At 37.5% G+C, this 25,064-nt stretch overlaps 1 protein-coding gene across 2 annotated transcripts in view; it reads right to left on the bottom strand.

Annotated features, from left to right (window-relative positions):
* LOC121304827 (leucine-rich repeat and fibronectin type III domain-containing protein 1-like) overlaps positions 1-24,830 on the bottom strand; it is a 52,817-nt gene extending 27,987 nt beyond the window's left edge. For both annotated transcript variants that reach the window (XM_041236235.1, XM_041236236.1), the window contains exon 1: positions 23,927-24,830. The gene's annotated coding sequence lies outside the window, so the exon portion shown is untranslated. The remainder of the gene's footprint in view (positions 1-23,926) is intronic.
* Positions 24,831-25,064: the final 234 nt, after the last annotated feature.

The raw sequence follows: 25,064 nt of genomic DNA, 5'->3' as shown, positions 1-25,064 counted from the left end.
GTCCTCCTGGTATACCCCAAGCCCATTCATTTCTCAGAAATGCTATGCTGCGCTGCTCTGATGGCGATGGTTACTTACCCGCCCATTGCATGCTGGTATTTTATCTCTGCGATAAAACCTTGTTCAACTAGTTAAAAGCTCATGTTATGCACATCCATGCTTCTGTACAAATACTATTAAAATTAAATGGCATTATATTCTTAATGTGAGTGAAGACATTTTTAACAGTTAAAAGGAAACAAGCAGAGTTTTGAAAGCAGGGCAATGCACTTTAAAACCAGTCCATAGCTGACACTGTTGCTGCCCCCTTGTGGCAGGGTGGAGGCCCTGCACATGAAAATGTGTGTTTTGTGATTGGCAGCCATCTTGGCTCAAGGGTTAGGGAACTGCCTTGAGCCAAGATGGACACCCCTTTGCACAGCCACATGTTAATTACATTAGAAAATTGTGGAACGAGGCCAGATGGTGATTGATTTATTGATGGTCAATTAACCCCATGGCTACATGCTATTTAAATGACAAATACACGTGTGTTTAGAGTGAGAGTGAAGGCATTGCCAAGAGTAAGAGAGAGTGAGAATTGAGGGTTTGTGTACCCGGTTTGTGCACCCAGCTAGCCAAAGCTTAGGGCTGTTCATGAAGGCTAGTTATTTGGAAGTGCTGAATTGTAGTTTTCCTTCTGGGTTGCTATTCTTGATGTTGACCAACCTTGACCTTGAGTCTGCTAACCCTGTAAAACCGCAGGTAGTGCTTTGTCAGGTATGAATTGATCTTTGCTTGGCTGTGTCTTTTGAACACATGCTTTATAATATAATTACTGTTCTTGAATCCAAGAACGCATACAGCGTGCTCGAGTAATGCAAGTATTGTACTAAATGAACTTTGAGGTGCAATTAATGTCTTTTGAGATGAATGATATCGTTAACTCAAATATAAGTGCTCTTGCTAATTGTGCGATGTGATTAGCGGTCTTTGGTAAAATTATGCCTTTCTGAATGAATAACTTTAATTATAACCTATCCTAATGAAGTAGATCATATCACTCATACGTTATCAATGTGGTCATATTTATATTTGTGTGTGTGTGTGTGTGTGTGTGTGTTAACTAAGTTTATACCATACAAAGTATTACAATCAAGAAATCAACCTTTGTGTCTAAGCATATGTAAGTGCACCAAGGAGGGCAATATTTAATGATTTAAATTATGCTTGCATCTATCATCGGTCAAAAAGATCTTGATGACAAATACAGCACTATCCTCGGAAAAATTCTATATCAACCATTTTCGCACTTTCCCTTTTTGCTTTGCCATTGCTGATCACATATTAGTAAATACATGTGTTCTTACACATCATTACAATGTTGTTATGCATAGTTACGATGCACTTAATGTGTACATCTTTTTGCATGATATATGTAAGCACACAATTGTATCAGAAAAGGGTTAGGGTTAAGGTTATGTCGTGCAAAAAGATTTACACATTAAAAGGGGTTGATATAAGGATAGGTGCAGTGCAAACATTTGCAGCTGCAAAATCCAAATTAGCAGCCAGGTAATTATTTTTGAGGTGAGGTGAGTTAGGAGTATAGAGAGCAGTAGGTGCTGTATGAGATTTGTGGAGAACAAAAATCAAACAAAAAAATATACATCATAAAAAGGGCAGCAAAGTCCTCCTCGTGCACAAAAAAAGAAAAATTGAGAGTCATTACTAATTAACACAAGTATTATCTGTTACCCCCCTTTAACTAAAAGAAAATGCTGTTATATACTCCAGTGCATAAACTCTATTTAAATAACTTCATATAGCTTACAGACAGCACCGTCAGGATCTAAGACGTTAATATCTGCAGTCAGCTGTCAACATACACAGAAAAGGTGTGTATGCACAGCACAGTTATTGCAATAACAGCAAGTACATTAATTATGAGAATTGATTCTGCATAGGAGTCTTGAGTGCACATTTATCCCAGTCTGGCTGCCTGCTCCTAATTTCTTTCAAAGTGTGTAAATGATAATAAAATTGTTAGGGTCCTGAGTCGAGTAGATTCTAGCTGATTGTGGTAGGGGTGGACTATGCTGGAAATTCACCTGCTGCACCCTGGCACTCTACTGGTTAACTCAGATGAGCACAGTGAAATCAATTGCTGTATTGATCAGATACTGTTTAGAGGAAAATGAAAGAAAAAAGAAACCTGTATGCAGTACAGTATCTGGAAGTCATTTAAGCAAATCAATACCATGTGTACTATAACTGCCAGTGTTGTGCTTTTAAAGCAGGCAAAGCTAAGTGCTTGCAACAGTTTTTGGTATTGCAATGTGTTCTTGTTACTTTGAGTGCAGCGTTTCTCTAACGTGTTCTAGTTGGAAGAGAGGGTCTCAAAACCCCTTATTAAAAACGGCATTCACAAATAAATGATATCTAGATTCAGATTATGAGATAAGGTCAGGTGTTAGGTATATGAACTGATAGAAAACAGATTACTGTCAGAGTGTATATGTATATGTATATATATATATATACACACACACACACACACACACACACAATAATTAAACATCACATCTGTAGTATTCTTAATCTGCTAATATTTAATTGCAAAGCCTACTTTGTATTAAAAGACCTGCTTATTGCTCTGTAGTCATGAAGTATATTAGGTCTGCTTGTAAAATTCTCATTTCATGAGCCCCTCAATTCAGAATCGCTGGTAACCACTGTTAAATCAACTAACCAGACTATATACAGTCCGCCACCATTAATCAAGTTACTTGTCATTGTACTCTACAGTAGACATGAGCAGAATTATTTTCAGATATTCATTTCTTAATCATCATTACCTGGAACTAATCCCAGATGGCTCCAATGTAGTTAATTAGCCCTGAAACAGGAGTAGACAACCATTCCTACTTCTACGAGATCAGCCCACATGTGTGTCTGGGCTATTTTCTAGATAATTCGAAGTAAAAGATGATCTTTTAACATCTGCAGGACTAAACAGAAACTTTAAAAAGAAATGTCCAAATGTCTTCCATGTAGAAGGTATCTGATGTCTTTCTTTTTTATGTATCAATTCATCTACCCCTGCTTTTCTTTCTAATTTAGAATGTCCAATCATGTTGCTTCAACACAGCGATTCCCCCAGTAGCTCAGGAGAACTGATGGTCAGTGTGCATCCATTGATTTCACAACAAGCCAATTTATAGCAAGGAGCTCTACAGAGCTCTACACGGTCCCTGTGGAATCCCATAGCAAAGATTGTTAACATCTCACAGCCAGGATGCCGAACCTGCACTCCCCTGACCGCCATGCCTCTACTGAGGGGGCCACTGTAACGACTTTTAATCTGAGTAAACAAAATCACAATGTCATCAAGAAGAAAATCAATAGGCTTGTTTTTGCATGCTGGATTAGCAGTTCATTAGTTCACTGATGGGTTTTTACAGTCGGGATCTCAGTCTTTCACTTCCCTAATCTAATTCCCAGTGACTTTAAAGAAATTTAGTGTTCATTTTGCAATCTAAAAATCACTGGGGATATGCAGTGAGATTCTTAAGAATAAACAAGATTAGCACTCAAGCATTAATTATCTTTCCCTTGCAGCTGACGCACTTTGTGAGCAAAATGTAAGGAGGGAAGGTAGGGAGAGGTGGTAAAGGGGCAAATATTTACACGTCAAGACTAATCAACAGAAATTATATATAGGCTTAATTTTTTTTTATATATATATATATATATATATATATATATATATATATATATATATATATATATATATATATATATATATTATATATATCTTGAGGTTCCGAGTTAGTGTATATTTTATACAACGGCAACCACAATGACAACGAGCAGCCCATAACCTCATTACCAGATCTGCTGACGATGTTGTATAGCTAACTTTCTTTGTTCCTGAATATTTCAAGGCACCTCATTATTTCAAATGATCTTCAGATAGGATTTATATTAATAACTTGGGTTACAACTCCTCACAAGGCTTACAACGTTTGTGAGAAGGTCAAAATCTGCAGAGCTCTCATTCCAACCATCAGAGATTCTGATCGACTCAGTTCAAGTTCTGGCTCTGTGCCCGATAGCAACGTGCTAATGGATGTTTTTTTTTTTTTTTTCTCCTTCTTTCAAACCTATTAATTTCTCACTGGGACTGAAGCCTGTCTTATTTATACTCTAATTGAAGTTTACCGTGATTCATCATGGGAAAGCATTGTAAAGCTCAATACAAGTTCAAGATTTGTATTACAATGCAGTCGAAACTGTATAACCATTAGTGTTCCCAAGAGATGTATTCCTAAGAAATAAGTTAGATTTATTTTTCCATTCTAATTTGCATCGTTGGCAGGTCAAATATGTAAATAATTCTTAAAGGTTGTGATAATAAGCCTACCGGGGAGTATGAAGAATGGGGGTCAGACGAACAGTAAAATAAATGATGGATTAAAGATTACAAAGTGAAAATGATCAAAGCCACACTTGCAGGATTTTATTTTTATACAGACATAGTATTACAAAAAGACAAACTTTCAGTTTTTGTTACTGATGAGGGAACCTTCATTGCAGACTCAGTGAAAATATATATTTTTTTCCAGTGGTAAGAAACGAGAAGGGAAAAAGAAGGACAGGGTCTAAACATTGTCTCTGATAATATCAATTCAGTTGTTTACCCAAAGTTGGCCAAAATCTCATGTTCTTTCCATGTTAGAAAAGCAGTTTGTGATTGATAAAGGTTAATTCAGCTTAGCTCAGGAGTATTCACATGCAGAGCAGTGCCATAGCCAAAAAAAAAAAAAAAAAAAAAAAAAAATGAAAAAGGACACTTACACTTATTTGGTTGAATATGGAGTGTATTGTACAAATGAGCTCTCTTGTTTTGTTTTTAACTTTGCCATGATGTGAAGTGCTCTCTATATAAAAAATACTTTTTTTGTATTTGTATAGTTACAAATGTGGTTAAGAAAATACTTTATAACCTATTAATATGATGTCAACTGAATCATTTTCCCAATTGAACTGAAAAACTGTTGATTTGGGACAGAGAAGAAAACTGTGCAGTCAATTACTTTGAAAACCAACGTTTTAATACTATATCGCTTTTTTTTTTTTTACAAAATTGAAATTGAAAATTTAGCATTTCGAGTGCATTTGTGTGATGAGTAGCCAGCAAGATAGAAAATCTTTTTTCCTGTGTTTTTCTGTGCCTTCTTAAAATTTCATAAAAAGCTCATAAGCCCCTCCTGCAGTAGTTAGAGAACTGTCTGCTGTAAAACCACAAACACAGAATATCGCAAGCTTCACAACCACAGTCCACAATTAAACGGTTAATATTGTGTCGGCTGTCACAAGGAGAAGAAAAAGAAGAAACTTGCTTTTGAATCCAGTTGCTACAGCAGCATATCATTCCACTCCCTCTCTCCCTGCTGAATTCAACTCCGCTTGTTTGCGACTCAACGCCCAGGCAAATTTATCTGAGATTGACATATTATACTAGTCAGTGATCTAATGAGAGAGCAATTATTCAATAATCTTGAAGAGCAACCATTCAACCATTCCTTCCCCGAATTTCAGCCTAAGCTTCTAAATTCTAAAGTTTTTTTTTTTTTTCTGTAGCTGCTATAGCTAAAAATAACAAATTTAGCAAATGTTTTTTCTAACCGAAGACAGAAATGAAGGGAGATAAAAATAGAAAAGTTGAAAAAACAAAAAAACATCCTTCTGATTTATGACTGTGTAGTTGTTTTCTCTTATGAGTTTCCTTTGCTTCATAAAATGCTGTTGTTCAAGCTGCCACGCTGTTTTAACAATCCCCAGAGATTTCCTGCAATATACAGCGCTAGAATATAGACGGGAATTGGATTGGAAATTACAAAGTCGTCGTGACACAGTCAAATGGGTCTAAAGGGAACAGGGGTGGCAATGATTGGGGTCTGACGGGTATTTAAATAGTCTCCCAGCAACTTCTAATTCCTTATGACATGTTGTCTATGGAAATCGATAAATACTAAAACAAACTTCAATGACTTAGAAAATGTTTTTTTTTTTTTTTCTTCAGAGTGGAAAAGGGTCTTAATTCTTATATCACTGGATGATGTGGAACTCTCAATTGATAAAATGTGAAGGATCTCATAATGGTCAATTGGGGTCAATTCCTGTTTTTCAAGTCCAATTCCTTTTTAAAATCGATCCTGAATTCCAAATGTCCGGAATTGTCCATCAATCTTATGACTGTTCCTTGTGAGCTATCAGTATGAAATGATATCCGGGGATTGGTGGAGCAGATGCACTTGTTGACCAAAGGGTCATGGGTGACGCTATAAAAAGGTGACATAGTGATGTGATCTGTTCCTTTGTGAGTGGTTATATTAAAGGATAACCTGTATTGTGAAACATGAGTGTTTTATTTGTTTTTGTGTGTCGTAAATAATACTGTTTGTAATTATTTAGGTGACTAACACAATCTGGAGCTATCGCCAAAGGCCAGCATTAAACACTAAAGAACTGTATTCAGCATGAGCACTAGAGCACGCACTGTGGACTAGTGTTTGTGTTTGTGTATGCGTTACGTGTGAGTGAACTAAAAACAGGACTGTTATTTCGGGGCCAACCCGCGGATTACAAATAAGCAATAGAAACCACTGTATTGCTTCATTAACATTGTTATTATTTACTGTTGTTTTGCCATCAGGCCATTGGATTTAAAAAACCATTAAACAACATTGCAGCTGGATTATAACTGTCTGTCTGTTTATTGACTTTGCCACAGCAACATGTTGATTTACAGCCAGATACCCACCTCCATAAATCCCTACAATTGGAGAATTCCTATAATATATGCTAAATAATGTTATTACAACACAATTAGATAGCAGTTTTTTATATACAGTTCTTGCTTTGAAAGTGAAGTTTTCCCACAGTGTAGCACCTGCAGTTGTGATTCTCCTCTGTCCTTTCACCTGAAGAGATGCTAGGCAAGCCATTCATTAGCTAGCTCTTCCCAGCTGCACATGGCTGATATATCACTGGCTGTGCACTGTGGCCCAGTTTCTGTTCAGGTTTTGCTTGCATTCTATCTTCGCGGACTAGACAAGCACAATTCCCAGAGGGAAGACCTAACACTTGTGCTTTTTGCAAACTCTGCAAAGTTAATGAGAGGAATGACACTGTACACAAGGGCACATATCAACATGGCTGGATAAAGCTGTGTTAATCATAGGCCTTGACCTTTGCTATTTTACTAATTTTTTTTAGCAACCTCATTATTATTTTAAATTCTAATTTAATTATTTTCCTTCTATTTTCTCCACAGTTTGGAATTTCTGGTAAGACTTTACATTAAGCATCTCTTACTTTACATACAGTAGTAGTTACTTAGTAAATGCATGCTATCACTGCATCTTTAAAAGCGCTTTGTGATGGTTGTCCACTATGAAAGGCGCTATATAAAACTGATTGAGTGATTCATTGTGTTATTACTAGGGCTGTCAATCGCAGTTAACTTCTGCGATTAACGCGTATATTGTTTGGGAGAATCATTTTTTTGAATGCATGTCAATCACACTCCTCTGTCTTGTCCCTCTTAGCGTGTCATAATTAATTTCCTACAGCACCATTGTAACGCACTTGAGTGAATGCCAGGATTCTAGTTATCCTTTGAATATAAAATTAGTCATGGAACCACACTGTGTACCAACGCACTCTAACTGAAGGACTTGTGAATGGGAAGTTTATTTAAAAAAAAAAAAACTTTTGTGACTGTTCATTGGATAGAAAGAGGGTTACGTGTATCTACTGTCAAAGTGAGTTCCAGTATCACAGAAGTGAATCTAGCCTGTCGTACCACCTGTGTGCTGCTAAACATGCCTTTTTATGTTCCTTCACTGCAGTAATTCCTCACAACGGCTTAAGAGAACTGAAGGTCAGTAGGCGTTCTCCAAACCCATGACCAAGCCAACTACCCTGTACACTGAGGATCTCAAGAGTGGATATCGAGGCGTTGCTGCCTACTGGAGGAGCAGCCCTGCAATTGTCCACTTGAGCTTATCGGCCATGTGTCCAGTAGTAGTAAACTGCCCTAAGGGAACACGAAGCCACTTTGTGACTTGGGAGTTGGTTTCAGGCTACTGCATTGCACACCATGAGACACTTGGAGTTTGAACCAGGTGAAAAAGTGGCTTTGTGTTCCTTCAGCTTAATAAACAGCAGAGCAATTATTTTGTTCACATTTTTATATTTTAAATGTGAAAATGTTTTGCTTGCTGTAGCCCAATGGATAGGAACTCTTGTTTTGTGTAGGGTTTTTCTTATTATGAGAGAAATCGTGTTGCACATTTTGAGCAATCAGAACCTTACCCAAAGCAATAACACTCTGTATTAACTTATATAATAATGTTTTGTTTTTATCAGCGTATTATCCCGTGATCTGTGTTTTAACAGAATTTATTACTGCACTCAGTAAATCATGCTTCCTATTTCAATTTCAATTCCATTGTGTTATTGGTATATGAACACACCAGAGCATTGCTAGCCTCTATATGGTTAGGCGATAAAGGCAGAACAGGTATTGTACATGAAAACACACTTGTATCGTGACACGCAATAGTTTTTATCTTTCTTTTTCAGGTTTCTTACACACACACACACAAACACAGCACTGGCAGATGTTGGGAATGAGGGTGTTACTAGACAAGTCTTTTATTGGTTCATTATCTTTGCCAGATTGCTCCATTTAGTTGTTTACATGCTGGCGCAAGAAAATCATCTCACAAAATATTTATGAGGTCAAGTTCAGTTTGATAACAAGCACATCATTACCTAACATTTAGCTGTTGAAAGACCCACATGGGCCAGCAGGCAATTATATAATGAACTCACACTGTTGCTGTCCTTGGAGGAGCAACTGACAAGTAACAGGCATTCAAACCATTAGAACCAGGGAGAAATGGCAATGAAAAAAAAAACAAAGCTTATTAAAACAGACAAGCACAGGTATTGGGATCGCACTGCAATATATTAAACCCATCAGTAAATGTAATCAAATTGACCTAACAAAAATATAACCTTAAGGACTTTATAAAATATTTGCTTGTTACTGGAGTTTGCAACTTGCACAGTAAGCAGTGCTAATGAGAGCAGTACCAAACTATTGCAGCTGCCCTTTTGCCTTGTTATAAATGTTAAATATATATATTTTTTTTAATTCAAGTACATCTAAACCTGAGTACAGATGTCATCTGGTGCATGGACCACATGTAGGAATCTACTTAAATCACTGTAAATTTCCGTATTTTTCACGGGTAGGTTGATGAATAAAATTAGGATTTCATGGACCTGTTTAAACATTCAAACAAACACAGTATTTCAGAGCACTATAATGCCTAAGAATAATGGTACTTGCTTCCTTACTAAAACAGAGTGCTGCCATTTGTTAAAGGCACGCATGGTTTGCCCATACACTGAGACTGCACGTTCTGCATCCACTGAATTGATTGGAAGTTAAGGCAGAACTTTGCCAAGTTATACAGACATGGACATTGATTTGAAATAGCCCCAAAACTTGTTTACCCAGGGCATCTGGCATACTTTAATAAAGGCAATATATGCAGCACGTCTGTTGTCATTTTATTTGTCCCATCCAAAATGAGTCAAAACAAAGAAAAGATGTTTGTTTTTTTTTCCCTCTCTATACTTGTTCGGTATGCATTGGCCCCGAATAGAGGTGAATTTTGTGGTGACCCCTCAATGTCACGATTTCCACGAAATCGCGATTTAGGTAGACCCCCCCTAACCGTATGAAGTAATGCTAAAGTAAAAAAAATAAATACAGCACACTTCTTTATGTTTAATACAAGCTCTTGAAATCTCCTTTGTTGTGGTGCATAATACGTCGTGTGTGGGGTGTTAGGGAACACAAAGCTACTTTTTTTTTTCAGGAACAGGGGTTTGAAACCTGGTTCCAGTAGAGCAGGAGGACTAGTCTAAGGCAACTTTGCCGTATTAAACCCCAGGTGTGCATGCAGTGGCCTAAAACCAAACTTTCTTGTAATAAAAATCATCTTGCATAGTTTAAGTAGATAGAACTGATTAACTGCACTAGATGACATATTTTATAATAATACCAGACACCCTGCACACAACTTATAGTAAAAAACCTTCTGATAGCAAGATTTGGGAAGTAGCAAAAACGAAGTTGATTCTACCTTTTCAATTGTTTTTTTTTTGTTTTGTTTTCTTTCTATGAACTTTCAAACCATTTAAATGGAGCTCACATCATTACTGAAATCCATGTTTTTTTATGCAGGCAGTTCTCTTTCACTTCTGTATTTTGAACCCGCCTCCATTTAACTCGATTTGCTACAAGATTGTAGATTGCAACTTCCCAATTACATCAAAATGTGACCCTGCATAACCATACAGTAGAATAGACCATGCTAGAGCAGGACATTTGGTTTCAGGGTTCTGCACGGCACACCAAGGGAGACTTGGGTTTTGATATAGCAAAGTCGCCCAAAACTAGGTCTCCTGGAACCAGGTTTCAAGCTGCTGTGCTTAAGTGGCTTTGTATTCTGTCAGCTTTACACTGTTGCTACCATTATTCTTAAAAGTATATTAATGTGGAAATTCATGTCGTCTTGGATTCATGACAGTAAAATGACTGGGAAGGTTACAGACTATATTATGCATTTTGGTTCAGCAGTCCATTTAAAATAAGAGTCATTCTTAACTGTGCACAGTTGGAGGCATTACTGCATTGTACTTCAGTTCCTTCTTAAGCAGATACTATAACAGTGCCTTCTCCATATCAAATGGAATATCTTAAGTACTTAGCTAAAGGAATCGTGAATTGCTCTGCGGTGAAATTTCTAGAGGAGGAAAGCAGGTCTAATTGAGGTGCTCTTATAGTTTTAATACCCTTTGACTTTGTAAAGGCTTAAGCCAAAGGCTTTATCACATTATGTGGTCAATAGAGATGGTACATCTGAGATGTAGGATGAATGTTGAAGCTCTGGTCGGAGTCAGGAGTTTGCATTTGTGGCCTGTATATTCAAGTCTTGGCTTGGGGCTGTGCTGATTTTAATAGCTTTTGACCTACCAACTTAATGGTTTGCAGCAGCCCCACCTTGTCTCTATATATAGATACTGCAACAACCAAGAGATCCATTATGGGCAGCTAGGGTAGCACTGATTCAAGCTGACGAGTGTGCAAGGTGAATACATTGATCTGGACAGATGTATGACCGTTCATTGACCGTTACTGCTTCCAATTCTTCAAGGGAAGTCGGAATGGTGGAAATCTGCAGGGAAATTTGTTCTCAGGGAAAAATCTCCCCTTTTGCAAGCTTGTGAAAAACATCAGTAATTATTGGTCTCTTGGATGCAGGAGCCTCTGAGCTGTCAGCCCTCAATCAATGTCAGATTTGATGTGTTATTATAACTGGATTTTATTTTATTATTATTTATTTAAAAGGTACATGTAGCTTAACTTTTGTCTGGAGAATCCTTTACCACAACATATCAAAACATTGGGAATACCACTTTATGTTGGCTATACCCCATTGACCGTCTATGTCAGACAATGGCACTATATTGATGATACAATAGGTTCACAAGGACACCTATTATAATGTCATGAGGACTCAGGAAGAACATAAAAGGAGCCAGTGTCAGAATATAGCTCTTACCCCCCCCCCCCCAAATCTTTGTTCACCTAGGAACCAATATTCGGGAATATTTGTTCCCCCTTATTTTTTGTATCAAAGTGATCATTCTTTGCATATGGGTCTTGATCCATGCACTTTCAACTAAAACAGGGCTTCTCAAATTCGATCCTGGGGACCCTCTGTGGCTGCTGGTTTTCATTCCAACTGAGCTCTCAGTCACTTAAATATACACTTAATCGAACTAATAATTTGCTGAAGGAGTTTGAGAAGCCCTGAATTAAAACCTCAATTTTAAGACCACTTTCCCTAGCCCTACCCAGTCCCCTCTGACAGGTCCAATCCCATCTAAAATAATATGGGAACAGCCTGCAAACATGACTCACGTTGACCAGCAGAATTAACAACAGCAACTAAGATTCTACAGCCAAAGACAAAGCAAGATGGATGAAAATGTAACACTGAAGCAGCAGAACGCTCTAAACATGATAAAACAAATAAATAAAATACCATTTGCCTTTAAAAAAAAAGTGCCTTTGCACCTGCTGCCAAATTAGAGTGTTGCAAGCATATTACCGGTTTTGTTAATAAAGGTTTGATCGAGTAATTAGAACTTCGGAGGTAGGTGAAAGCAGAGAGAATGATAACTGCTGACTGTTTTTTTCACGGTTCAGGAGATGTGTTGAATTTCACACTCAGCGACTGTAAAATTTTGCAGCTGATTAGCATAATAATGTTCATTTAACACAGAGGCCAAGCAAGCCGATTAGAAACGTGATCATGCTAAGGCTGTGAAGTAGCTGGCACTCAACCGACCTGCAAAAAAAAAAAAAAAAAAAAGAAAAGTCATACGTGATGGGTTTACCTAGTTTGTTGTCCTCACACTGCATTTGGAATTACTCCATGCCATTGTAACGATAGGCTAATCTCCAATAGCCAAGCTATATGTATTTACAGTGCTAAATAATGATTCTATTTGTTCCAATAAGCAAACTTGCAGTTCTGCGATTCTGTGATATGTTACTTGAGCGACTATAATAAATGGACAGGGATTGACAAAATATGATACACACCCGTCATATAAATTGTCAATCAGAAGCACAGCTATGGATTACCAGTGTGTATTGCTCGTTCATGTCGTTATGATATCGTTCTACTGTCGCAGCTGCCCTTGCGCAACTGAATTATTATACCTTAGTACATAGCTACACATTGCAAGCTTTTGCATTGTCGTTGAATTTCATTTGGTAAGGGGACCACCAACTTAAGCAAGGCCAGCAGAGCAGAATCAATACTGTTCTTTGTTTACCGTATATTTTCTTCTAGCGATACCTGACACTTCCCAGTCTGAACAGTAGGAGCCAAAATGTCTGAACGGCACCGTAGGGAATAAGAACACAAAAGGGGAGACGGAGGGAGAGAAAGACATCTGCAATGTAATTGACCAGAGATTTGCAATGTGTAATTGACCGGAAAGTTACTTCCCTGAAACGCAGCTAAGGCCAATAGATTGTCTGACTTGGAACACAGAAGAAATTCCAGACAAAGTCAGATGCAATGGAGTTTGTGGCAGTGAGACACTATTTTAGAGGCTCTTTTTAAACTACTTACAGTAGTACACTAGCCTTTCTTAATTAACACACACACACACACTTGTAACATAGCAGACTAGAGGTGCACAGTATGATCGAAGTTTGATGAAGACTGGTGCAAAGTTAAGGCAGTGATCAGATGGACAGACAGACACAATTGACACATAAGGGTCACAGTGTTTTGAATGTGGAGCCTAAAAAACAAACCAGCTTCTACTGTCACCGCTGCTGTCTTTATCTTGACTGCTTGTGTTTTCCACATTGACATAGGCTCTGATAGATGGCTGTCTGTTGTATGCACCTGAAAGCCGTGATTGGATGCACTCATGATAGACATTCAATAATGAGGACTAAACAGAGCTTTTAAAATCCCAATGCATGAGTGGAGATTCATGCTGAACAGTAGACTATCGCACATCGCACAGCACTTACTGCAGGAGCTCTGTAAAGCCTTACAAAACGCAAGAGTTCCACTTCATATAATTCAGAACCACTGATCTACAGCAAATGGTGGCAGTATTGACATCCAAATAGTCCTGCTAAATTGTATGGATAGTCCATTAACTCCCCCTAATTATTATAACCCCTTAGAGGTACACAAGGAATTGAATGCTTGTTGTTCAAACAGTTTCTTCTAAAACACATTTGAGAGCGACTCAATTATCACGAGGAGGAAACTGACAATGTGGACGGCCAGATCCAACCGGTCAGCACATTTTAAACCTTGCTATTTCATGCACCTCGTTGCAAAAATAAGAAAGTTTACATCATGTTTATTTGTGGGACACACATGTCCCTTGTACCTTAAAGCAGGGCTTTTCAAATTCGGTCCTGGGGAGCCCCTGTGGCTGCTTTGCAACCGAGCTCTCAATTATTTAATTAGACCGTTAGTTGAACTGATAAGTTGCTTAATTAGACTTTATTTGTTTCTTGCTCTGTAACTTTTTTTTCCAAAAGGTTATAAAACAGTGTCATCTGTAACTGATTTTACAACAGCTCTAGAGCCCACCTCCTTCCTGGCGTGTGCTTGCGAGTCATCAGCGATTCCTGTATCCAGCACAGTGTGTATGTGCCACTGAGCGCTCTCAAGGTCCCTAGAGAATTCCTCTTACACATTACAAAACAATGCGCACACAGGCAGCCATTGTCCCCACTAATTGTACAGTATCTTGTCTTAATAATCACACAGCTATATTTTAATTGCAATACTATGACTGCTTGATAAAAGCACATCACCCCCAAATGATTTGAAACCATTTTCAAAACAGTTTCCCTTGACAAAGGTATGCTAAACACACCAAAATCATTGGGATATATATATATAAAGCTTTTTACCTCACATGTATTTCTTATGAAATATTATAATTTGTTTATATACATGTATTTTTGTATTACATTTACGCCATCCTACTACTGTATACTACCTGAAGTGATGTAGCCAAACTGGTATGTCTAGTACCTGTACAGAAGTGTCAAATATTTCATTTGTATTTATTATTCACACAGAAATCACACAGCAGCATTGAACAGAAATGTGAGACACTTATTTAGTAATATAATTTAGTAGTCGCCAATTAGTTTTTTGTTATTTTCTCCCTAAATTACTTTTTTTTTTTAGCTTAGCTCATCATTACCACCCCCGTGCTGACTCGGGAGCGGTGAAGATACGCTGTCCTCCAAAGCGTGTGCTGTTAACTGTCCGTTTTTTTTTTTTTTTTTTTTGTTTTGATATACTGTAGACTCACCATGCATCCACCCAAAGCTACAGCATCCCAGGAGAACGCAGCTCTGGGCAGCTTACAGGCAAGCCTGCAGGCGCCCGGCCAGACCACAGGGGTCGCTGGTGCATTGTGAGCCGAAGACACCCTGCCCAACCTAACCCTCCCATAATATAGATCTTTCATTTAACATTATATTAAAGAAACGACAAAATGATATTGCAAAAGTCTACCTGAAGCATAATAGTAGTACAGTATTTCAGTTGTTCGATATGGAATATGAAAAATTAATGCAATTCAATATATTAACGGAACATTATTCAGCAGGTTTCATTTGACTTTATAAAGCAAAATTTGCTAAATCTATAGTGTTACAAAGCTTTTGACCATAGCTGTGTGTGTGTGTGTATGTGTGTGTCAAAACTACTTCTACAGAAGACTCCTTTCCTGGCACCTCACTTGAAATCAAAGGTATCTTCAGTCAATGGCAGGTCATTGAGAGTACAGACTGGATCTTTGATGGGCTTAGTCTCCTACCCACAGGACAAAGCTTCGGAGGGTGTATCTATCTTACATGGGTGATGGTTTGGAAAACCTGTCTGCCATTCAGAAGTAGCAAGGCAAGCAGCGGCCAGCTCTATCCACAGCAACAGCAATCCAGTGACTTATCAGTTGTAATTCCATCCTGACTACTAAACCTAATTTGGGGATGGATCAAAAAAACCCTTCTAGTCTTTATATGGGGACATATGGAAGACGTAAATACATGATGACCTCATATGAGCTGGCTGCTGTGATTTCACCACAGTTCTAATAGATTGCCTTACAAATTATTTATGTGTATGCACAAAATGTGTTTCAATGTTTAAATTTTAAATAAAAATCATAAATAAGCATCAATAAAAAAATAAATAAAACGCGACCTACACTATTGCTTGAACTGTACTTACAAACTCATTTTCTTGTCAGCCTTTTTCAATAGCCTAGTGGCTGAGATACCCAAATGCAAACTGAAGCGTGCAGAGTTTGGATCCCAGTGGTGACTGAGTTATCAGAAACCGCCCACAGTGAAGCTAATTAAATTAGTTAAGTTTTTGAGAAGGTAAGTGTGGAAAAACTATTTAAAATGCATATTTAAAAACGTATCCTCATTCCGATTTCAAATCTTTCAGGAAATTGTTTTTTTTTTTTTTTTTTTTTTTTTTTTTTTTCTTGATTCTGTGTTGCCTGAATAAACCATTACTTAATGAGGATGTAGAGTAATCAGTAAACCGGAAATACAGCCACTGCACTGAAATATCTTGGGAATCAAAAGTTCCTGATACTATATCTCTAGTTATTGCCACACTGCAGTGAATAAGGTTCAAGAGCAAACATACACTGATCGCCACATGGCTTAATATCTATGAAGAATGATCTCATTATTGATGTGTCATGTCCCCAAAATGTGACAGCAACAGATCTGAAGTTTGTCACCCTCTCCAAGACTTCACACGTTCTGAATGTTTACTTCCTTACCCATGTTCATTACCATTCCCAGCTGTTTCTGCACAGATCAGATTATTTGCAAACTATTCCAGTAAACAACTCCTTTGTAGGGATTGCAATTAGAATTTATATTTTTAGAGACGTGACAATTGTTGTGACGGATGAACTGCTTTCATTTGAAGCCAATTTAATTGACAAACGGCGACTTCCATTTAAGTAATGTGCTGCCACTGTGAGAAGCTACTTTTAACAGAATACTGCTGATTGCAATGGTGTGTTGGAATTAATTAAAAGGGAATGGGAATTGGAACTGGGAATTGAATTTTAAAAGGAGTTGGGTAGGGTAGGATATCTCATAGTTATAAGCGTTGTCGTCTTGTGCAATTTGGCTCACTGAAAAAAAAAAGAAGTTCTGGCTACTCAAGCTGTGCGAAATGATATCACTCATAATAAGAGACAATATACACACAAAGAATTAGCTTATTTTAAAACACAAACTGTACTATTATTAAAATCAATCTGTTGTGATGCTTTTTATTGTGTCCTGCATCACGACTGAATTGGACCTAGCATGCAAGGTTTCAGTTAAAACACAGCAAGTCTCGATTTCGTTATCCCCCTCAGCACCTTCAATCTGACTAGGTTGCTGTACCAGCCCTTACAGAAGGAACCATAACCCGTACTATTGATGTGTTGCAGAAACGAATGGCTGCATAAATAACTGAACCCCATTATTTGGTAACCTCAGGAATGATTACACACAGCCAGCGCAATCAATCACCTGCTGGTGTAAACACCTCCCTGGTAACCAGGCTCTGCAGCTTGATTTCATAAACAAGGCAATCGTTTTCAGAAAATAGTTACATTAGGGTTATTACCAATTATGAAATCCAATGGCTGCTTTTGGCTGCTAGAATTTCTGTCTTCTTGCTTGGCAGATTTTGCAGAACGTGAAGGTTGACACTGGCACCCATCTTCTGACACTCTTATGGGGGGTGCGCAGTGACAGGTGTCTATGGCAGAGGTGACACGTGGGGGTTGTCTGGGTGGCAGGCCACAGCATTGATGACAGTGAAGTGCTCTCAGTCTGGATAACAATTCCAGGGCTGCTGACAGAGGCTATCTGGTGGCTACTTTGATCACACTTTTTAATGGCTTGAAACGATCATGTTATTTTACAATGCTACTAATTCTAAATGATAAAATGCCCAGCAGAAATGACTGCAACACTGCTTTAAACCCCAATAAAGCGTAGTTATCAGTTATCCATATTTAAATAATCCCATCAAAAAGTAATATGAGGATATGATACACCCAAACTACTGGCACATTGTAACCTAAAAACATAACTCGGTACACTTTGACTTGAGGGGTAGGGTCTCTTTGATTTACATTTCTGGTGCAATATACTATTTAAGCATTCTTTGACTTTTTCTCATCAATGTGTAAGACTTCATGGGACTTAAACAATCAAGACCATTCCAGATATCACCTTGAAGAATTTAATCAGGGTCCAGCAACACAAATCATCAAAATTGCCTCACTGACTGGGCGGTCGTTGCATAAACGTGAACATAGACAACTCGCTTTCTTGTTGTGGGTGGAACTGCAGTGCTATACTGCTGAAGTATTCCCTCCAGAATACACTATCCCCTCCAACTCTTCAGCACGCTCCCTATTAGTTTATATATAAAGAACGTGTTTAGCAGCTTACTTTTAAACATTGAACTTAGTTGAATTTTCAGTTGTTATCTATAAATGCTATTTAAAAATGTCTAATTGCTTTAACTTCTACCCCTTGCTTAACCAATTATATATAGCCTATAAAGGTTATACATGTATCAATAAAAACAATTTAACAATAAAAACAACAATTTCAAATGTTTTGGAATTGTTTGGGCTACTGAAAACCCTTCATAGAAAAGTGGCCGCAATTAAAACATGTAGATTGTATAACAAAATAGAATTTGTTGCAATGGAAGAATATAGAATTTCAAAACATTTCAATAATCAAACCTGTCTTTGAGAAAAAAAAGGACACAGACATCTAAACAACATAAGACCAAATAAACAGACCTAATAAATCTTATTTAAGCATGACTGCGTGATACAGTAGCTTTGAGGATCAAGGGAAGCTGAAATCGGTCTCCTTTAGACTCTTATTATCTTTAATCAGATTTCAGAATACTAAGGTTAAATCGTTTCCAAAAAGGTTCAGTGACTGCTAATTAGTGCAAATGCTTTTAAGGTCCTGGCGGTAATTTGCAAAGCATTATACAGCATCCAGTAACAGAATCCTATAACTTCAAATAATACATATTTATTATCTAATCACTAACCCATTGTGCCCTGCTGGAGCCCTGTAGCATAGTTTTTTCAAAGCAGTATTTACTAAGTCTATTCTCCTGAGGTCTAGCCCCGCTTCAGCTACTGTCTGATCAATTGCGCAGCATGTCTCATGAAGACAGCTTGTCTATGGTCTTTAGGGCCCCAGTGCACGACAAACTCAGGGTCCTACGGATCAAACACACAACCAAAGAATTGTTGGCATGACACAGTGGGAAATGCAAAACTATGTGGTAACACTTCACATAAAGTGTCTCCAATTACTGTGCAGTGACATAATATTACTCACTCAAAATATGCCTACTTACATGCAATTGCAATGTTTTTTATGCATAGTTGCAATGTACTTAATGTGTAAATTTTTTGCACAATATAACCCTAACCCTACCCTGAACTGTTACCCTTTTCTGATACAATAGTCTACTTACAAACGCATGCAAAAAAATGTACACTAAGCACACTGTAACTATGCATACTAACATTGTAGTGATGTATTAGATTTGCTATGTAACTACAATGTAAATACACAGTAATTAGAGACACTTAATGTAAATTGTTACCCACTATGTAACATGCACAAGCCTTCATAAAGGCTACATAACACTGTCTATAGCCTTCAGAATCACTGTGAAAACCATCATGCACATGCAATCCTTATACCACCTCCATTCAAATAAACTGTAATGACGGGTTGTGCATGTAGTAATACAAAGGTGCTACTAATGCAATATACAGTGCTCCCCCTTCATAAGGCGTCCCTTTATACTGCAGAACAGGTTATAAGGTGGACCGGCCATGGTTCCCATTTGCCCCATAATGCCATTACACTAACACTAGTAGTCTTGTTATAAGGCAGAAGACAAATAGTACAGCCTCTTAACTATGGACCTCGACTACAGCGTTATAAAGTGGGAGCACTGTACATGTATTGTCCAAACCAACTAAAGCTACAATACCTGGACTGATTGTTCATTAAGCTCCTTTGCATTAGGTGATTATCAACTAAGAAAAACCAAGATATTCAGCGAGAAACAGATTCCATTTGGGGAGAACTGGCACCAAATGCCTCCATTCTTTAGTTCTGGAATATGGATGACATTTCTGTTTGCCAATGCACTTGTGAAAGCTCAATCTTTTGCATAAATCTGAAGAGGTGATTATGGACTGCATTCATCCAAATAGTAGACAAGGGCTCTGAATTTATACTGCTGTGGTACTATTGTAAGAATGACGTATTCCAGTGTAGCTGCACTGCAGTGACATTGTGATGGCGTGTTGCCATTACAGATCAAACTGATTGCACATTAGATTGAGGTGTACATTTGTGGGGCTTAGAGTGTGACTGTTTTTTTTACTACACAACAGACCCTCTAAGAACCAGTGTATCCAACACGTGGACAGATTCTGGACAGACTATTAAAAATGGATGAGAGATTAAGAGGGGTGATGTGACCTAGCAAGACTTAATTACAATCCGTTTTTTTTTCATGCCTATTTTTATTCCTTCATCCGCCGAATCAGTGGTGTTACAGATTAAGGCATAAGACACATACAGTACTATGACAGCTACATCAGCACTCAGTAAGAATGCATGCTCGTGAAATTCTAGATGTTGTTTGTACCACAAAGCATCCATGAATTGTGATCACTGATGTCTTTGCTGTTAAATCAATTTTCTTACCTACCTAATTAGTATTAGTCCCTGTTTTGTTTTGCTAGAGAGAGTTTGGTTTAAAACCACTGCTTCTCGGTACTTCATCACTTCACAAATGCTTTCTTTTTGATGATAAAAAAATGAACAAACATTATTTCTGTGTATAAAATGTATGTACATACGTATGTATGTATGTGTGTGTGTGTGCGTGCATTTAAGTGGACTTAAAATATACAAGTTGGATGTTTGGTTCTAGTTTTATAAAATGAACAGCTGTTTAGTCTCTTGGAGTCCATTAAAGGCTGGAGGAAACTCTTTGAAGATATGGCCCATTCTGTTTGCTCGATCAGTCAAGGTGTCTTTATATTGCTAGAAAAAAAAAAAACAACAAAAGCAAACCTGAACTAGACTAATCTAAACCCTGTTACCTTCTCTCTGTCTGTCTCATATATATATATATATATATATATATATATATATATATATATATATATATATATAATATATATATATATATATATATATATATATATATATATAAAAAACTGTAATTTCTACCCTCTACGCAATTGTGAAAACGGTGAAGGGGAATAAATTACAGCTAGCAACCTGGACAGTATTGGAACAGTATTGCTCTGAGCTCAATGTTTATAGGAAGGTTATTGCATATAATTGTTTACCAGCTCTGTGTATAATTAATAGCGAATGCTGGGGGAGGCCATTCCTAAGTAGTGAAGTGAAGTCACACGAATGTCCTTCATTAGTCCTTCACAGAAAGTCCCTTTTACGAGACATGATCACCCCTGTATCTTCTTGGAGGTCCTGGTAACATGACCACAACCTCCGAGTCCCAATTTGACATCTGGTCTTAAAAGGAATGATAACCAAGCCTTTCAAATCCAATACTAAGGAAGATAATAGGATCAACAATTCCAGGTTTCTTTGAATGTAATTAAACCGTGGAGTAATTAAAGTGTGTATAACTTATTACAATTCTAATAGATCTTGCAACTTGCATTGACTATGCAGGTCTCGCATGGGCAGTTTGGACAGAAGACATTTATCTCTTACCAAGTACCATACTAGATTAAAGAAAGCATGCAGTTTGTATGCCACCTTATAGGCTGCATGTTACACTTCCTGGACCATTTTCAATTTGGTAGTAAAATGCTGTCTACCCCTGATCAATTATTATGATGTCAATCATCAGACCTTATGGCCCATATCAGGAATTTTGAGTTAATAAATATATCATTCCAATATTATTTATTCCAATTGCAGGTACAGTATTATTAATAGTTGCCATTGAGTGGAATGTGGGAAGCAGTAAAGTTTACTTCATGAATTCAAGCATTCAATGGAAAATGGCATGCATGTGTATTTAGAATTTGCAACAAAACATATATAGCAAGCTCCAGTCCGGAAGAGTTGCATGCCTACAAAACGTGATCTAATACATTGAAACAGTTAGCTATTAAAAATGGTTGTAACAACCATATACAAAGCTATAGTTTGCCATATTGCCAAATGCATTGTAACTGGATCCAGAGCCTTGCCTTTGGTGCAATAACATTGGATCAGTAATAAGTCCATATATATATATATATATACACACACACTCACACTGGGACCTATTACTGATCCAATGTTATTGCATATGTCGGCAGACTACAGACACAGCGTCAGACAACTGTACTGTACGTCTTCTTTAAAAGCTCAACAACTCTTGGTTATCACTGGCCCCCAGTGGCCGTGAGAATCACTCTCTTAGTTCTTCATCATTTGCAGCGTCTGAAAGCACCACAGCTAAGCGTGGCATCCATGCAGTAGCAGCTAATGAACAAGTAGGCGGACCCGAGGCCATAAATTGACTTCTCATGGTGTGTCCACGTATTCACGACTCAGTATAGGGGATGCACGTAACATATATCACGGTAGAAAGTATGATGTCACATTTAGCTGATGTTCCGCGTGTAGACTGCATCATTCTTTAATTGTACAACACTTCCACTATTAATTAGCACAATTCTACCAATAGCACAATCGCTAAACGGCGTCATTTCTAACAATAGGGAAAGCTGTATAGTCCTCCCGACGTTTAGGATTCAACATAATTATTCACTTACTATGCCTGTGCCCATGAGCTTTAAGAAAATGCGTTGTGTTGACCTTTACCTATAGTACATGCATTTGTGTGTAAGAAGAGAAATCAGGTCAGTTTGTTCTGAGCCTGTAAAGCCTTTAAAACCATGTTACATTATTGAACGTCCTTGTCAGAACAAGGGACTTTCGATATCTTGTTTGCGATCGTCTTAGAATATAACATAGAGATATGATTAGAGTTAATGGCACTGACAATGCTAATTAGGGTTGTATTTCCACTGCTCCTATTAATAACAGTCAAACCTATGCAGTGCCCACCTCGTTCAGTTTTGCAGAATATGCATTTGCACCAGCTAGAAAAATCGAGACTGTTCAGCGCAGGTATAAAGTGCATACAATATTTCGTTTATAATACAATTATGAATGTTATCGAGCAACCCAAAACTAAGGCGTGCTGTATATGCTTGGCAAATACAAAGAAATGCACAGACGATATGGGTACTGTTTTTTAAATAGTGTTCCAATATATGATGTCACACGCCTTTTCTTAAAACTCTTACATAAATAATAATAATAATACATGTAATTTCCCTGCTGAAGGCCGCAGCAATAACCCATCAAATGCAATGTAAGTGAAATACACATTCTTCTGCAAACTTTACAGACTGCACTTTGCAATAATCTCACATATAAAGCCACATTCTGAAATCACCTCCCGTTCCGCTCCGACCTACTCAACACCTTTTTTTTTTCTTTTCAAAACGCATCTCCCAAGTGTATAAACCCTTCAACACACCTGTTAAACGACATAAAGCCACACGTTTGCTGCAAAGGAAACATTCAACGCACAGGCAAACTTGCGATGAATTTATTGAGTGTCTGCATTATCCATCTGCACCAAGTACTCGCGTTATAGGCTACCGCACAGATTAAAATAGACAAATAAATAATTAAATAAATAAGAAAACGCTACTAAGAAATATAATCGCATGCAATAGATTTATTTTAATTGTTTCAGAACACTGTCGAAGCACAAAAAAAAAAGAAAAACTAAAAAATGTGTCATGTAAATAAATTGCTAATTGTTTAAAATCTACTCCATACAACATGTTTTATCATCAATATTGATTATTTCTTAAACATGTCGTTATACAGTGTACAGTGATTCCCAGAAAGAGTCGCCTTTTAACAATATCTGCACTGAAGAGAATACGATATATTATAAAGTTTACATGTATCGTCTTGAATGTTAGTTGTAATTTGTCCTCCTACGCCGTCTACATGCAGCTTTTAGAAAACACAGTCCTTAAATAAACATGATTAAACGTGGTGTATTTAGCAGAGGAATCACTCTACCTTTGAACAGGAACATCCATGTAAGAGAATGGTATATCCTCTCCCACGCGTATCTCTCCTGCTCTGATTGTATTAGCTTGTGGGATCTTCCAAAAGCTTGATCCTTCAGCCTCTGCGACAGCTTCTAGTCTGTCGCCAAAGTGACACACCATTCATTCTGTATTCACCACCAAAAAACAAAAGCAACCGAGAACGCTGAAAAACAGGCTGTAAAAACATGTATGTCTTCTCTGCCGGAATAAAACAGCCACATAAATATAAATAAATACAATCCCGAGAAGGTTGAAAGACAAAGAAAAAAGCAAAAGCCTTTTTTTTTTTATTGTTTCCAGGGAAAATTCCACTACACTACAGCAAGGGCGCCTTATTAAAGGATAATGCGTTTCTCTTTCGATTTACTGATATTAATAGAATGCCTTATTTCTGAATCTCTGGGCATTCCCAGGCTGGTTGGAGTTAAACAGTCAGACTAGAATTTACACCAGCCAGCAGTTCACATCTTTCCTCGTCTTGCAGGCAAATTACACCCTGGGAAACTGGTTTTAGAGAAGCATAAAGCACGGGTCGACAGATGTTTAATTCAGTCGTGCCGCTACTGAGAATTCCACCAATTTCTTTAAAAATAAACTTATCACATTGAAGTAGCCCAATACATGGACATATGAGGTACACACCAACATGTTTTTTCTTTCTTTTTTTTTTTTTTTAGAAAGCGCAGATGGCGATGTATACCACGAAAGGCGACCAAAGTCGCATTTTAATTAATTAAACCCTGTGTATATAAAGCGGTATATGTGTATTCTTCCCACTGTCAAACGCGTTATATGTTCCTTCTTGTCCGGTTCAGCACAACTTGTTATAAAAAAATAAAAATAAATAAATAGATTGCACAGGGCTGGAGCGACTCTCCAACAGTTCCTTAAAAAAAAAAAAAAAAAAAAAAAACACAAAAATAAACTTGTATTATTCGAATTCTTGAAGGTTCAGTCTACGCCAGTATTGTAGCGCTTTCATTGAACAGTCAAAAAACTGCAGTGTATCGAATGAGACACCACACACCGTATAGTCCAGTTAAAATCATAGTAGACTGCGGGTGCTTTTTCTTTTATTTCGGATTGAATTCCACTTCATTTCGATT

Source organism: Polyodon spathula, chromosome 40, assembly GCF_017654505.1.
Source record: "Polyodon spathula isolate WHYD16114869_AA chromosome 40, ASM1765450v1, whole genome shotgun sequence".
NCBI lineage: Eukaryota > Metazoa > Chordata > Actinopteri > Acipenseriformes > Polyodontidae > Polyodon > Polyodon spathula.
The sequence above is the reverse complement of the archived record's forward strand: the minus strand, read 5'-3'. Positions and strand labels throughout refer to the sequence as shown.